Source organism: Eurosta solidaginis, chromosome 4 (genome assembly GCF_040869045.1).
Source record: "Eurosta solidaginis isolate ZX-2024a chromosome 4, ASM4086904v1, whole genome shotgun sequence".
Classification (NCBI taxonomy): Eukaryota; Metazoa; Arthropoda; class Insecta; order Diptera; family Tephritidae; genus Eurosta; species Eurosta solidaginis.
In genome coordinates, this window is record NC_090322.1 from 226,870,537 (window position 1) to 226,886,211 (window position 15,675).

General features: G+C 35.9%; 1 pseudogene; it reads left to right on the forward strand.

Moving 5' to 3' along the window:
• The window catches only part of LOC137251047 (protein retinal degeneration B-like), a 79,181-nt pseudogene that overhangs the window by 47,089 nt on the left and 16,417 nt on the right, over positions 1–15,675 (forward strand).

Here is a 15,675-nt window from a genome sequence, read left to right on the forward strand (position 1 = left end):
GACGCAAATTGGAAGAGAAGCTCGGCCCTAGATCTCTTCGGAGGTTATCGCGCCTTACATTTATTTATTTTTAATTTTTTAGTTCAAGTAATTTTAAAAGTTTTATTCGAGAGTGATGAAACTTCGAAACGCCAGCGGTCCATGGATGAATCCAACCCCACGGCACCGAAAAAGGCCAAGACGCAGGAAGGCTGGACGCGGTCTTTGGCCGAAATTGCAAAGATTCGGCAGATCATTGGCATTATAGACGAGAGCAGCGAAGATGACAGGATCACGAAGCAACAGTGGAAGTGGATCGTGGCCGCGCTCGCTAGGGTGGCCGTTAAGGTTAAGAAAGACAACCCTGGTCCACCGCCAACTTACACCGTTGCAGGGTGGTTCCAGGGCAATATCAAGCTAAATGCCTGTGACGACGCCAGGTCGGTAAACCTCTATAGGGCCGCCGTCACGCTGATAGGGGTGGTATATCCGGGCGCGCGCCTCAAGGTAGTGGAGGCGCGTGATATCCCCTCACGACCAAGAGCTAGAGCCTGGGTTCCAGTGACGCCAACGGACCCATCTGACATCCTGGAGCTGCTCCAGGAGTACAACCCGCCACAGGTTTGGAAGTCAACCCGGATAAACCCGAGCTTGTCCTCTTCACGAGGAGGTACAAAGTACCAAATCTTATACCGCCAAGAATTAGGGGTACGTTCTTAGCGTTTAGCGATCAAGTCAAGTATTTGGGAGTCATTCTGGGTAGGAAGCTATTATGGAGTGACCATATAGTGGAGCGATCCAAGAAGGCAGCAGCAGAGCTTTTCGCCTGCAAGAGGGCAATTGGCACCTCCTGGGGATTCTCCCTTAAGGTGACCTACAGGATTTACACAGCCATTGTGCCCCCGATTCTTCTTTACGGTGCCTTGTTCTGGTGGCCTGCACTAGCTAAAAGTACCTATTTTAAAATGCTTCAAAAGGTGCAACGGAGTTCGGAGCTCTGCATTACCGGGGCTCTCGATTCCACTCCAGATTCCGTTACATACATACATGGATACATAGATACATAGATAGATACAGGCCAAGCTAATAAAAGCGTGTTAACTCTTTCCGGGGCACTGAAAGAAATCGCTAAAAATTAAACACAAAGATTATTTTATTTCATTTATTTAGGACATTTAGTGAAGAAAATGTAAAAAAAAAAATTTTATCCTTGCAGGATTTTGCACAAGGATGTGGTACGATTTTTATACCATCGCGTATAGAATGCGAGGATTACTTATGAAACTCATTGAAGCAAGTTTTTTTTTGCTGAGGCAAAGTGGCACATTACAAGTGGAGCACATCCACTGAGTCCTTCTTTGGTGGCTTGTCGTGCTGCAGTACGCACATCTACCTAAGGTTGATCTGACTGGTTGGTGGGATGGCGAGGATCGTAGGCTTGGATCTACATAGGTTTTGTTTTTCTTTATTAGGACTCTAGCTTGCTTTTTATTATTGGTTCCAAGAGTAGGTGGTGATGCTGAACTGCATAGTATTGAAATCAAATCAAGTTTAAAGTCCTTAAGGGGTAAGTGGTACCCTAGACTTTTAGAAATAATAAAAGAATTCACCACTGCAACATCAAGAAAGTGAAAAAATATTCGGTGCCACCCCTTGCGGCTTTTTCTATTCAGCTCGTAGTACTTCTTTAGCTGATCTAACTTGTTATTTCAGGCTTCCAATATTTTGCATATATCACCCTGCTTAAGTTTTTTAGCCATTGTCATTCAAGTACGTATATAATGCGCGGTGGTATACTTTTTATACCAGCAAATTTAAACACTTTCCACGCTAACACTTTTGTTTATTTTTATTCCACTGGCTGAGTAATTAATTCAAAACACTTTATTTTTCTTCAATAGCAGGATACCGATGCTGCACGTGCTTTTATTTACAAAATATGATAAATTCTGAGTAACACTTCAATACTTCACTATTTTACTCATTTTGTACATAAAAAACATATATATGTATCTCTTTCACACACTTGTTATATTTTTTTTTAGAAAATATGAGCTTAAATTTGCCTGTATAAGTGGTAAAAGAAGTATACCAATGCGCATAAAATGCAGGAAAAATATTTGAATAAGTGGTATAAATTTCATACCACCACCCCGGAAAGAGTTAAAAAGGGCTCCACTATGCTCTTTCGTAGATGTGCCATGCATCCTTCTATCATTAATAAAGGAATGCGTTTTTCGCATTATGTGCAAGGTTTCAAATCTATGGCCATTTGGGGTGGTCATAATTTCAATTGACCTTATGTCCGTTAACATTATGCCAGCCCACCATCACATTATTGCATTGCCATCGAGCCTTGATACGTGTGCAAAGTTTCAATCAAACTTATGGCCATTCAAAGTGGTAATAAGGCCAATTGACCATATGGCCGTTGACCCTATGTCACCATACCATCACATTATTGCATTGTCATCGAGCCTTGATACGTGTGCAAAGTTTCAATCAAACTTATGGCCACTCAAAGTGGTAATAAGGCCAATTGACCTTATGTCACCGCACCATCACATTAATGCATTGTCATCGAGCCTTGATACGTGTGCAAAGTTTCAATCAAACTTATGGCCATTCAAAGTGGTAATAAGGCCAATTGACCTTATGTCACCCCACCATCACATTATTACATTGCCATCGAGCCTTGATACGTGTGCAAAGTTTCAATCAAACTTATGGCCATTCAAAGTGGTAATAAGGCCAATTGACCATATGGCCGTTGACCCTATGTCACCATACAATCACATTATTGCATTGTCATCGAGCCTTGATACGTGTGCAAAGTTTCAATCAAACTTATGGCCATTCAAAGTGGTAATAAGGCCAATTGACCTTATGGCCGTTGACCTTATGTCACCGCACCATCACATTAATGCAATGTCATCGAGCCTTGATACGTGTGCAAAGTTTCAATCAAACTTATGGCCATTCAAAGTGATAATAAGGCCAATTGACCTTATGTCACCACACCACCACATTAATGCATTGTCATCGGTCCTTGATACGTATGCATATTTTCAAATTAATCAGACTTCTAGAAACCGGTGAAAATTAAGCTCAAAGATTCCGTTACATACAGGCCAAGCTAATAAAAGCGTGTTAAAAACTGTCATACCGCTGATTGTGAATTAATTTATGTATAAGCGCGTGTTAATGGTATTGGTAAAAACTAGTTATTCGTTTATATTTATTGAGCTTTACGGCCGATTTCAAATTATAAGGCAAAACGCTAAGTTTTCCTTTTTCTCCTACGCATTTCGGTGCTAGTTATTCGACATTGGGCATGCTGTTGAGACCACGGTTGCCACTTTAATAAAAGTAGTCCTTTCCAAACCCATTTTGTCCGCTGGTCCCTCTTTTCCAATTTTGGTCCTTTTTAGGCTGTAATCAAAATTGTTTGTTTTCACTGAGGAAAAAATGTTCAACACTGCCCACAAAATTTTCCACACCTTCATTAACCCTTATATAATTTATCATTTACCTCAATGAATTTCTTACAAAAGAATTGATGTCAACAAAATGTAGCAAAACAATGGCACTTCACCTAGCAGAGAGTTTATAAAAGTGTTGGATCTTGAAGTAAACAAATTTTCGTTAATTGTTGGTGAAACAAGCGATGAATCAGAAAATCTTGTTTTGGTGGCTAGATATTTCTACCGTTTATCGAAAAATATTCATCATACACTTTTGTCAATGTTTGAGCTTAAAAAAAGTTGTTGCAAATGCACGTACATCTCAAAGTAATTTAACGGAGTTTTCCATTGATGAAGATATTCATGTATTGAAAACTAAATAAATTAATGAAACTAATTTGTTTTATATTAAGTGCACTTACCATTGTTTTATGTTCAAGTTATGCGATATAAAATTTTCTCACACAGCACAAAGCAAATTGATGAGTTTTAGAAATTCCAATGCTTATATGTTCTTCATACTGCGATGCGGCTATATTTTATATTTTTGTGTCTGGAAGTTAATAGCATTTCTGCTATACAACCTTCAAATTCAGTTACAGAATTAAAAGTTTCTATATATTTCCGACCTGTGATAAAGAGTTCAATCAGAAAAATTTAGTCTGCTGTTATTATTACATCAGTATTAGACATTTTAGGTGCAATGATTATATCAAAATATTGGATATTTAAAAAATGTTAGTGTACATAATTTAGAATACTAAGTCTCTTAACCCAAGGAATATTTTTTATTGGAAGTAAGGCAGGAATATTTTTGGAAAGCAGATCTGATATAAACGCTTTGTGCCAAATTATTCCCGTTAGAGAGCAGAACCCCAAAAACTTTAATAATAACATTGTTAATAATAACTAATTTCTCGTACCTCGTTAAATGGAAATTCGACCATTACTACACAGTTCAAACTCTTAAAACTTTTCAATAGTAAATCTGAGGACTGTGGCTAGATTCAATTAATGTGAATTTTGAAATGTACATTTTTACACTTTTTTACACAAATTACATGGAAATAATGTACATTTCAAAACCCGCACTTACTGAATATAGGCCATAGATGGGAAAATTCAAGCGAGAGAGTGCACTGGTAAACGGAAGAAAAAAGAATTAAATTAAAATAAGTAAAGGTGTCTAAGTTCGTATGTGACCGAATATTATATACTCAGCGAGAGCTTCAATTGTACATTTCATTTCAGATAAATTACTTTTCTACATAACACGTGGCACCGCCCGTTAAAAAATGTCTCCCCATTTCCTCTTACAATAAAACTTGATAAGTGAAATATCATTGATTCAAATTGCTAAGTTATAGCTTATTATTCTAGTCTACGACCCTTTTAAACCTTTTAAACTTGTTTTATATCTAAGATGCCGCGTTATTTTTATTACGACCCGTTAATTTTTCTTCGAGTTATGGCTCCTGAAACATAGAAAATTGCATATTCATAAAATGGGCAGTGCCACACCCATTTTCAAAAATTTTAGTGTTTTCCAATTTAATGTTATAATTAAATTTAAAAAGTAAAATTCTATTGATACAAAGCTCTTTTTCGCTAAAATATAGCTTATTATTTTCGTCTACGAACCTTTTAAAAATCTTTTATATAAAAGTGGGCGTGGTCTTTAACCGATCTCGTCCATTTCTTCATTTTTCTTGGCTCCTGAAACATAGAAAATTGCTTAGTCATAAAAGGGGTGGTGTCACGCCCATTTTTATAAATTTGAAGTTTTTCCTATTTGATGTTATAAATCCACTTGGGAAATGAAATACCATTGATATAAAGCTCTTTTTTTCAAAGATATAACTAATTTTATTCGTCCACGACCCTTTTAAAAATCTTTTATATAAAAGTGGACGTGGTCCCTAACAGATTTCGTTAGTTTTTCTTCAAAGCATTCCTTATAGTAAGGGCAACCTCTCTGCCGAATTTTGTTAGGATAGGTTTAAAAACTTTTGATTTATGATTAATAATATTTGTAAAATTTATTTTATCACAAGTGGGCTGTGCCACTCCCATTTAAAATTATTTTTAAAATTTTTATCAAGATATCGGTCCCCGCGTCAAATTTCAACATTCTAGGTGTATTATTTACTAAATAATCAGTTTTTTTTTTTTTGTTTTCCAAAATGTTATATATATAAAAAGTCGGCGTGGTTATCATCCGATTCGCTCATTTTCAATACGAATCTATTCTGGGTCCAGACCAGCACGTGTGCCAAATTTGGTGAAGATATCTCAATACTTACTCAAGTTATCGTGTTAACGGACAGACGGACGGACGGACATGGCTTAATCAAATTTTTTTTCGATACTGATGATTTTGATATATGGAAGTCTATATCCCTCTCGATTGCTTTATACCTGTACAACCAACCGTTACCCAATCAAAGTTAATATACTCTGCGTGCAAAGCACGCTGAGTATAAAAAGCACCCAGCTATTGGATTTCTTTGGAATTTGGTCCTTTTTTCGATGAATTTTGGTCCCAAATGAAAACATGGTGTGGAAACCGTGGTTGAGACTCACCTCGCTTGTCACTCTCCAATGGTATCATCCAAAAGCTAGCTGCAAAGAAAAGAGAAGTCAAAACAAAACCTGACCTACATTTGGTCGCTCCGGCGAAATGAAACTGCAGTAAATTCTTGCAGTGTTAATTTGTAACTTATTATTATTTCCGCTTACGCAAGCGGGTGCGTGGAACTTCGCGGCTGCCCGGAAAAAGTATACAATATAATGGAAAAATCGTGAAATATCCCGAGATATAGCGTCGCAGGGAGACCCGGGTGGTCGTGTATACCTAATGTGTGCAGTGAGTGTAACTATCTTTAAGGTGTTAGATGGTTTTTTTCTTTTCTTTTTCTCCACGTGGGTGGGCCGGCTGCGTTGTCTTTGTGGCTTCACGCCAACACTCAAAAAATATAAATAATCAAGGTACGAATAAATGTGCTGTTGTTGTAGCAAAAAACTTACAAAAAAAAAAAAAATATAAAAATATGAAGTGAAATGACTACGTTCAAAAACATTCAAAATCGCAAATGAACCACTTCACGGGACGCCCTTTAATACCTCTAATAATTAAAAAAAAAATGATATGTGAACAAAAAAACAAAAAGGATGAAATGATGCAACTAAAATAATAATAATGGAAAACTTATATCTATCATGAAGCAAGTGCGTCACCTCCCCAATCATAGATCTCCACACTGCGACGAGCCCTCGCCTATACGGTTTGCTCTATACAAGCAGCGCTACGGTCGAAAATGTCTTCATCACCTCGCCCAGCTTTTCAGCTGGTTGGAGTTCCTATATGGTATCTTTTTTGCTTCTCAGAGCAAGCAGAAATTGGTGTTACTTCTTACTGGCTTCCAAATGCCTCCCTCAACTGTCTCCTAATTTAGTGGAATTAATGTGTTATCAATAATTTGCCCTCTCTCTGTATTAAAGTTCTCGATTAGCATTCCTCTGCCTCTGCCATGCACCCACTAATTGCCCGAAAAATTAAAAGGAGCACGAAGCAAGTTGGAAGGGAAGCTAGGCCTTAAATCACTTTGGAGGTTATAGCGCCTTGCATTTATTTATTTGATCTCAGGCGCACGGCGCTTCTCTCTGTGGCCTCTTTCTCCTGGAACCTTTTTCAGTTTGTAGGGTTATTACCAGGTAAGCTAGCTGTCCGATTCCAAGCCAGAATATCGCCTTCCAGATAGGTTAAGGTGGCAATCCATCCAAATTCTTAGCATGCAAGAAAAGGAAAGCATAGAAATATTAGAATAGTAATCCCAGACTTAGAACGTTATCAATAGAACTTTTGCTAAAAAAAAATCCTATTTCTGAAGATTAATTTTTGTGTCTCTCCTCCCTGCATAGATTTAATTGACATTGTCAAAGATCAATTGTATGGCGGTGACTATGTTAAAGAAGAGGACCCAAAGCTATTTGTATCTGAGAAAACTGGACGCAGTCCACTCGGCGAAGATTGGCTGGAGGAATATTGGCATGACGTGAAATGCAGGCAGCAACCAACAGCTCGTAATATGTCCTTGATGTGCGCCTATAAAATTTGTCGCGTTGAGTTCCGTTAGTGCGGTATGCAAACGAAGCTTGAAAAATGTATACATGATGTAGCATTACGAAAAACTATGGTGCGTGCACATCGACAGGCATGGGCGTGGCAAGATGAATGGTATGACCTAACAATTAACGATATACGCGAGATTGAGCGTCAGACACAGCAAGCAATAGCAAAGAAAATGTGTGGTGCTGAGGGTAGCGAAAGTGATGCTGAAGATGGTGAGTGAAAATGAAATCGTGACAACCTAGTTAACGATTTTTATGCTTTTCATGAAAATAAAATGGTATATTAACTTTGTCACAAATATCAAAATTGTAAGTCCTTAAAGGAAAATAGATAGACCCACCAATAAATATAACGAAATGATCAGGATGAAGAGCTGAGTTAATTTAGCCATGTCCGTCTGTCTATCTGTCTGTTTGTATGCACACTAGTCGCTCAATTTTTGAGATATCTTGGTTAGCGGGTATATTTAGGTGTCCGATTAGACATTTGTCGGAACCGGCCGGATCTGACCACTATAGCATATATCCCCCATACAACCGATTTTTCAGAAAAGAGAATTTCTGTCATATCTTCCTCGATTTATCAGACTGAAGCTTAAAATTTCACCATATACTTTCGTATATTGCACATATTGTTGTCTGCAAAATTGGATGAGATTGGTTGTATATATAGCATATATCCCCCACAACCAATTGTGCAGACAAAAAGATTTTTGTAATTTTTTCTTCACGAAAATAAGTGCCATCTAAATTTTAAACCAAATTTTCTTTGGTGTGCAAAAAAGTTAAAGATTTAAGCTCAAGCTTTTAACCGTGTAGTTAAATTAGCTTCATTAAATACAAATGAGTTAAGTTAGTTATTTTTTTTATTAAATCAAATCGTATGACAAACTTATTGAAAAAGTTAAATCTTCATTTATTATATAATTATAATTTATTTAAAAAAACCAACATCCAGATTTTTTTTTTCCAGATTTTTCATTATCCATCAATTCTCTTATGAAACCCAGAACTTCTGGATCAGCTGCATTTACATAAAGTTTAAAATTTCCGTACTTCCCATAAATCGTAAATAATCCCACCGCACAAAGCTGTCCATTGACGATGCCCGGTGCTCCAGAATCTGCAATACACTCTCCACAGGCAGCTTGAACACAATACGTATTTATTCCTTTGGCGTAATTCACACATTTCTGTGGTTCTACTATAGTATCGTTATGTTTTACGAGTTTAGAACGCTCTCGGTAGTATCTATATAGTAGAGGAATCCATTCACTAATTTGGATATTTTTGCCCACCGAAAGTTGCTTTTCGCAAAGTGGTATTGGCTTCACTCCATCATTATTTTCAAAGGCTTCCTTCAGTTTAATTCCAGCTATATCTGTATCGCTGTTTCTGCGTTTTAAATTATTTTAATAAAATACTTTCTTCACTTTGCGATGTGTTTCGTGGAAGTAGTATGCATTAGTTATATTAGCTGCCACCTTGATTACATTTGTTTTTACACCTTTCAGGCATATCGCAGCTGTGATCACTATTTGCATAGTCACTAATGATCCAGCGCAATGATATTCTTCCCTATTAAGTAATGCTACCAAATAACGCCGATCGTCAGTTTTTGAATTTATATGGGTCAACAGATAGATAAGCACTACAACCAGAATCGCGAAATTGCTTAAATTCATTTCTGTTACTGTTTTTTTTTTCGCTGCTTGTTAAGAAGTATAAAGTAACTATAACAAGAAAAGTTTTGTGGGCGCTATTTATATACAGCGGTGAAGCTCGATGAAATTTTCGGGTGCACGGTTAGAAATCTGCGCCTAAATTTTTACCCCTGAATCGGTTTAAACACTTTTTGAAACATTTGTTTTTTAATTTTATTCAGTTTCAATTTAAAACTTGTTTAAAGACTAAGTTTAAAATTTAAGAACTGTTTTAAAACAAAATCAAAAAAGTTTCAAAAAATACAAAACTTGTTGTCAATTCTGGGTTTGAAACAAAAGCAAAATGTTTCAAAAATCTAAAAATATAAACTGGAATGGAAACGTTTGGTTTTAAAATTATCATAACAGTTTACATTCGAGTCTGATAATTCAAAAAAACACAAAATTTATTTGTGAATAGTCCTGCAAATTATCGAATCTTTTTCAAAAAAATTTGTTATACACATAAGGTGTTATGAAATGATTTCTAACACAGTAGGTATAGCAACACTGTAGGAAAAATCTCTAGTTCAAAACTTGTGCGTTTCTAGTATATTCGGAACCTCTACTATTTCGCCCTTTATATCTTTTACATACTTCCAACTGGCGTATTTAAAATGGTGATGTCGAGTTGGTTCGAGTTGTATTAACTTTTTTATAGTTCAGAACTGTATAAATATTTCCACTTTTGAACTAGTTGGTTTATTTGAAGAATTTCATTAGTTCCAAACTAGTGTAAAACTGACAGGTTAGTTGTTACTATTTGTACTAGGTGGTGCTATTTCGTTGGTTCCGAACCGAAGATAAATTCTAAATGCTCCTTCTAGTACGATATTAGAGTGGGAAAGTTTGTGAAAAGAAATCATACTCATAGTCGAAGTTACTTTAAACTGGAAGCAGTTATTTTGCAGATAGCATATTTCTCAAATTAAATATGAAAAATAAGAACCCAGCCTGTCGATTTTGTAACTGTGTAAAAATTTGTTAATACCGAACTCGTAGTTATTTAGCAAATTAGGTCTAGTTCCGAACCAGAAATGTGTATCACTAGTTACTGATTGAAAGCATTTCAGGGAGCCGCCCCCTATTTTTTTTTATAACTTTTCCAGTTTCAAATTGAAACCCAGTTCTATGCACTCATTTTCAGGAAGACCGGTATAATCTACATTTTATACAAAATTTGGTTTTTTCATATGTCCAAAATGTTTCAGATTTAGGCTCAAACTTTAATCCGTGTGCCTGCCACAATCTCAAACTATTTATTGATAAAAAGTGGTGTGGTGGGAGCGTGCTTCGCATACCACACCGAAGGTCCTGAATTCAAGTTCCGGTAAAAGTAACATCAAAAATTCAAAACCAGTTTTTCAATTGGAAAAAAGTTTGTCTAAGCGCGGTCGATGCTCGGCATTTTTTTGGCGTACACTCCAAACGTATTTCTAGTATGAAAATAAAACATGTATCCCGCTAATTTGTAGGGAAAATTAAAAGGGAGCAAGACGCAAATTCGAAGAGAAGTTCGACCTACATTTTCTCTGTGATAAATTTCGCCAAGCATTTATTAATTTTTTATTTTTTTATTATTTTTTACGTTTAATGCGTCAAGAGTAAAGCAAATTCTAAAACAGTTAAACAAACAGCTTTTGTTCTGCCAAAACAGCAAAGTCAATGTTGTTATGTTTATTCCAGCGAAATGAAATTAGCGCGTAAATATTTGGATATTCTTTTTCAAAGGAAATTTTAGTTGTATTTAATTGTTCGTTTCTATATTTGTACAGTTGAATTGTGGTACAGTAGTCGCTCATAAATCAGAACCTTTAGTAATTAGAATGTCCAGAAATTAGAATCAACATTTTCAATACATTAAACGATCTGAAATGAGAATCGAAAATTCTAATTTCTGAGCGTATTTTCTTTTTTGTAGCAAAATATATATAAAAAGGGGAATTCAATTTATTCATACGCTCGGTAGTCGTTCGATTTTCGTCACGGTTCTGTACAGCTTTTTGTTAGTTTTTGTGTGAAATTCGATGCGCGTGCACGAATTTTGGTATTGTTTGTTTAAAAGTAATTCGCTGAAATGCCATATAAATGTAAGAAAAATATTTTGTCCTTGGAAACCAAAGTCAAGATCTTGGAAAAGCTTGACAAAGGTGTTCAAGGGAAGCGGTTAGCCCTAGAATTTGATTTGGCTCCATCTGCAATCAGCTAATACTTATCATACGGCTAACAAAAAACATTGCACATTACTGAATATTAGTTATGAAGTTTTTGTTTCATTTCTGGCCTTTTCTATCGATCTTTTATGTATTTTTAATGAAAAGATATATTTATTGTAATTGGAGTTTTTGTTTTTTGGATCTTGTTTTGATTCAGCGTATATATACATATGTGTATATTTAACAAAAAAACATGTGATATGTATTGTACTGGATTGTTATCTTATATTTTATCGTTTTTATAAATAAAAGTGAATAAGACAAGATTTCGTTGTGGTTTTTTAGCGCAAATTGACTTAATTTTTAAGGTTTTATACAAATAAAACCACGTACAGGAATTAGAATTTTTCATAAATTAGAATCATCCTAAAAACAAAGTGGTTCTAATTTGTGAGCGCCTACTGTATTAAGTTCACATAGTTTAAGTGATACGTGTACAATATGACCGTACTTTTAACCCTTACACGCATATGGGACACAGGTGTCCAAAAAATATTTCCTTGTATAGCAAGAAGGCTACAAAGTTTTTTAAACGGTTTTATTTAGCTTGACTTGACAGGCTGGTTGGATGGATGGTTGGCTGGCTGGCACGAATTTTGTAATTGAAATTTAAGTACCTTCCCTATAAGCTACAAGCTTGAAACTTGGAATATAGTTCACAACCCCATGACAATGCAATAATAAGAAAAAAATCCCCGCTAGGTGGTGCAAAGAACGAGATATTAACAAAAATCGTATTTGTGGTCCGATTTGGCTGATATTTGGAACAAATATTACATAGAGTCCGGTAGAATTGACATCAAAATATTTTGGAGTTGGAGGAGGGACAAGCCTACGTGGCGCAGAGTCGAGCAAAGTCTTTGGAAGGATTATGTATTGAGGATTTAGATTGTAACAAATTGTCAGGAAAGAGTCCTTGTAATAATGACTAAATAGAATGAGAAATAATAGGCAATTAAATAAAGACTAAAAAATTTAAAATAAAATAATAAAAAAAAAGAAATTTTAAGTTAAACGGTTTTATTGAAAACAATACGTACATGAAGTAATAATAATACTAAAAGCTAGAAAATAATTAGGTAGGTCCTAGATACTAGTCACCACACTCCTCATCAATCTAGAGCGTTGATCAGACAATTAAATAAAAGCGTTGGACGCGTCATATTTCTTTTGATAGTCATAAGTAAGACCACCTGAACCTTAATCAGGTTATGCTACGCCTCACATTTTTAGAAATTTCACGCGCCCAACGCTTTTATTTAACTGTCTGATCAACGCCCTAGATTGATAAGGAATGTGGTGACTAGTATCTAGGACGTACCTAATTATTTTCTAGCTTTTCGTATTATTATTTCTTCATGTAAGTATTGTTTTCAATAAAACCGTTTAACTTAAAATTTTTTTTTTAATTACTTTATTTCAACTTAAGTAATATCATTTTTCGTTTTATGCTTGTTGGGTATATTCGACGCCATTTCGAACGAACGCAAATCACCGATAAGTTAACTAGTATTTAACCCCGCCAGATCGACCGCTTCAGCTCAGCTGAAACTTCAGTTAAAGTAGACTGAAAAACTGCAGAATAAGTTTAAGCGTAGTTTAACTGACAAACTGAGTTGAGAGCCATGTCCGTTCGTCCGTCTGTCCGTCTGCTAACACGATGACTAGAGCAAATAGATGAGATATCTAAACCAAATTCGGTATACGGGCTTATCTGAACCCAAATGGGTTGGCATTGACGATATCGAAAATTTAGAAAAATTAAAAAAAATTTGGAAATATGGGCATGGCACCACCCATATTTAGAAGAAGAAAATTTGAAACTTTAACATGCCTTATGGCCGTTAAAGACATTACATTGACATTTGGCAGAGACAATACCCTTGCAAAATTATAAAGACTGAGTGAAGATAATAAAAATCAATGCTATAAGTCGAACAAATATCTCCAAATCCGAAAGAAGTTTGGCATAAGCATTTTTTTCATAACTACCTACAACTTTTAAACTGGATTTTTACACGCTCAAGTTCATGAGTGGTAGCCTCTGTATCTTTTTTGCTCCTTTCGACCGAAAATGAGTTTAGAATAGAGCCATATACATTAGGGTGGGTCGATTAGTATGGGCGAAACTTAACCGATATCGCGCCATCGATTTTTCGATAGGATTTGGGCTCAGGAAAAAAAGTTCCATTACGCATACCCAAAAACCTAATTTTCGAGCCTGCGAAACTTAATTTTTTTGAGAGAGTACTAAAAAAATTGTCATATGCATAGGTACCATATATATTAGGGCGGGTCGATTTGTGGGGAGGCAAAAAAATCGCCCATTGCTCTGTGAAAATCATATTCTAGGGATCAAAATAAGAAACTTTGCCAAAGGAATCATACCTCTAAAACGAATTCTGATGTCCCCCCCCCCCCCAGGTAGGGGCAAATTTTGAAAAATACCACTTTGACCCGTTTAGAGTGCCCTACTCGACTCCAATTGTATGACCGACACCCACTAACTTTGGAGGCCCGACCCACCGATGCTAGTGGCACACCCCCTGGAACTCCCCTGGGGTTCCCATACAAACATTTCAAATTATTTCATTGCAATTTTTTTTATTTGTTTATACGTAATAATAAAATGTTACGTATACGCAGTGGTGCACCTCTTTTCAGTTGGTATGGATATGTTTGTGCTGATTTTTTCATGTAAAGTGCAAAACCGGCGATTTTTTTAAATGTTTGTATGGTGAACCCCCAGGGGGTTCTAGGGCGTGTGCCACTGGCATCGGTGGGTCGGCCTCCAAATTTAGTGGGGGTCGGTCATACATTTGGGCTCGATTGGAGTACTCTAAATGGGTCAAAGTGGTATTTTTCAAAATTTGCCCCTACCTGGGGGGACATCAGAATTCGTTTTAGAGGTATGATTCCTTCGGCAAAGTTTCTTATTTTGATCCCTAGAATACGATTTTCACAGAGCAATGGGCGATTTTTAAATCGACCCGCCCTAATATATATATAAATATTTTTTTTTTTTTTTCAAAAACTGTTATTGCCAACGTTTTTAGCGGACATTTTTGGGTCGGACATGGTATACATGAAAATTTTACAATCAAATGAAAATCTTTTAGTAGGTCATGAAAAAAACCTTAAAAATCAAAGTCGAAAAAAATCAAAAAAATGAAATTTCGCAGGCTCGAAAATTATTTTTTTGGGTATGCGAAGGGGAACTTTTTTTCTTGAGCCCAAATCCTATCGAAAAATCGATGGTGCAATATCGGTCATCTTTCGTCCATAAAAATCGACCCACCCTAATATGCATATGTACCATTGCGCAGCCTTATAACACTATTAACCGCACAAAGCAAACAACAACAGCGTTTCAAGGGCACAGCTGGGTGTGTGATGTTCGGTTTACTTGTTTATTTTATATTTATCGAAAATATCTCTTAAGTATGTATGTCTGTTCGATATAATTGCAGTACCCTTCAAAAAACGCGAGTACTCCATAAATGGTGTAAGGAATACTCTTTTGGGAGTATAGGAGTATTCAAAAACTAATCTGTATTCACACAATAAATGTGCTCCAATTAACATTGCGATGTACTAGGAGAGGAGTAGGTGATCCCACCCTCGCTTTCTTTGTGAGTATTCCATAGAGTACATACGTGAGAGTACTTTCCAAAGTACTTTCACTGTAGTACTCCATGGAGCACCTACAGAGGATCATATGCCAAAGTACTAAAGAGGAATTGTATTGTCGGAAAGAATTATCGGAGTGAATTTAATTTAAAATGAAAGTAAATGAAGAGGGGCACAACTTTTATATTTTATACTACGAATATTCTTATGTTATTTAGCATGTGCGTGAATAAAAAACTAAATATTTCTCTATACTATAGTATGTAAACATAAAACCAGTGCTCTGTTGCATTTTATCAGAGTTGCCATAGTAAAATTTTATTATCAGTTATTTGTATGCAATATTTTACTTTTGGCAACTCTGTTCGATCGTCATCGTGTTGTGATCACGGTCGTTAAAAAACGAGCAATGATCGGCTGATGGTGGTCCACAAAAGCATTGCAAAGGAGTATTGTTAGACTACTCCAACATGAAGAAAATGGAACACGTAATCCAACAATTTTTGCAGGGTACATATCTTATACAGTCGATTATTCGGATATTACAAATGG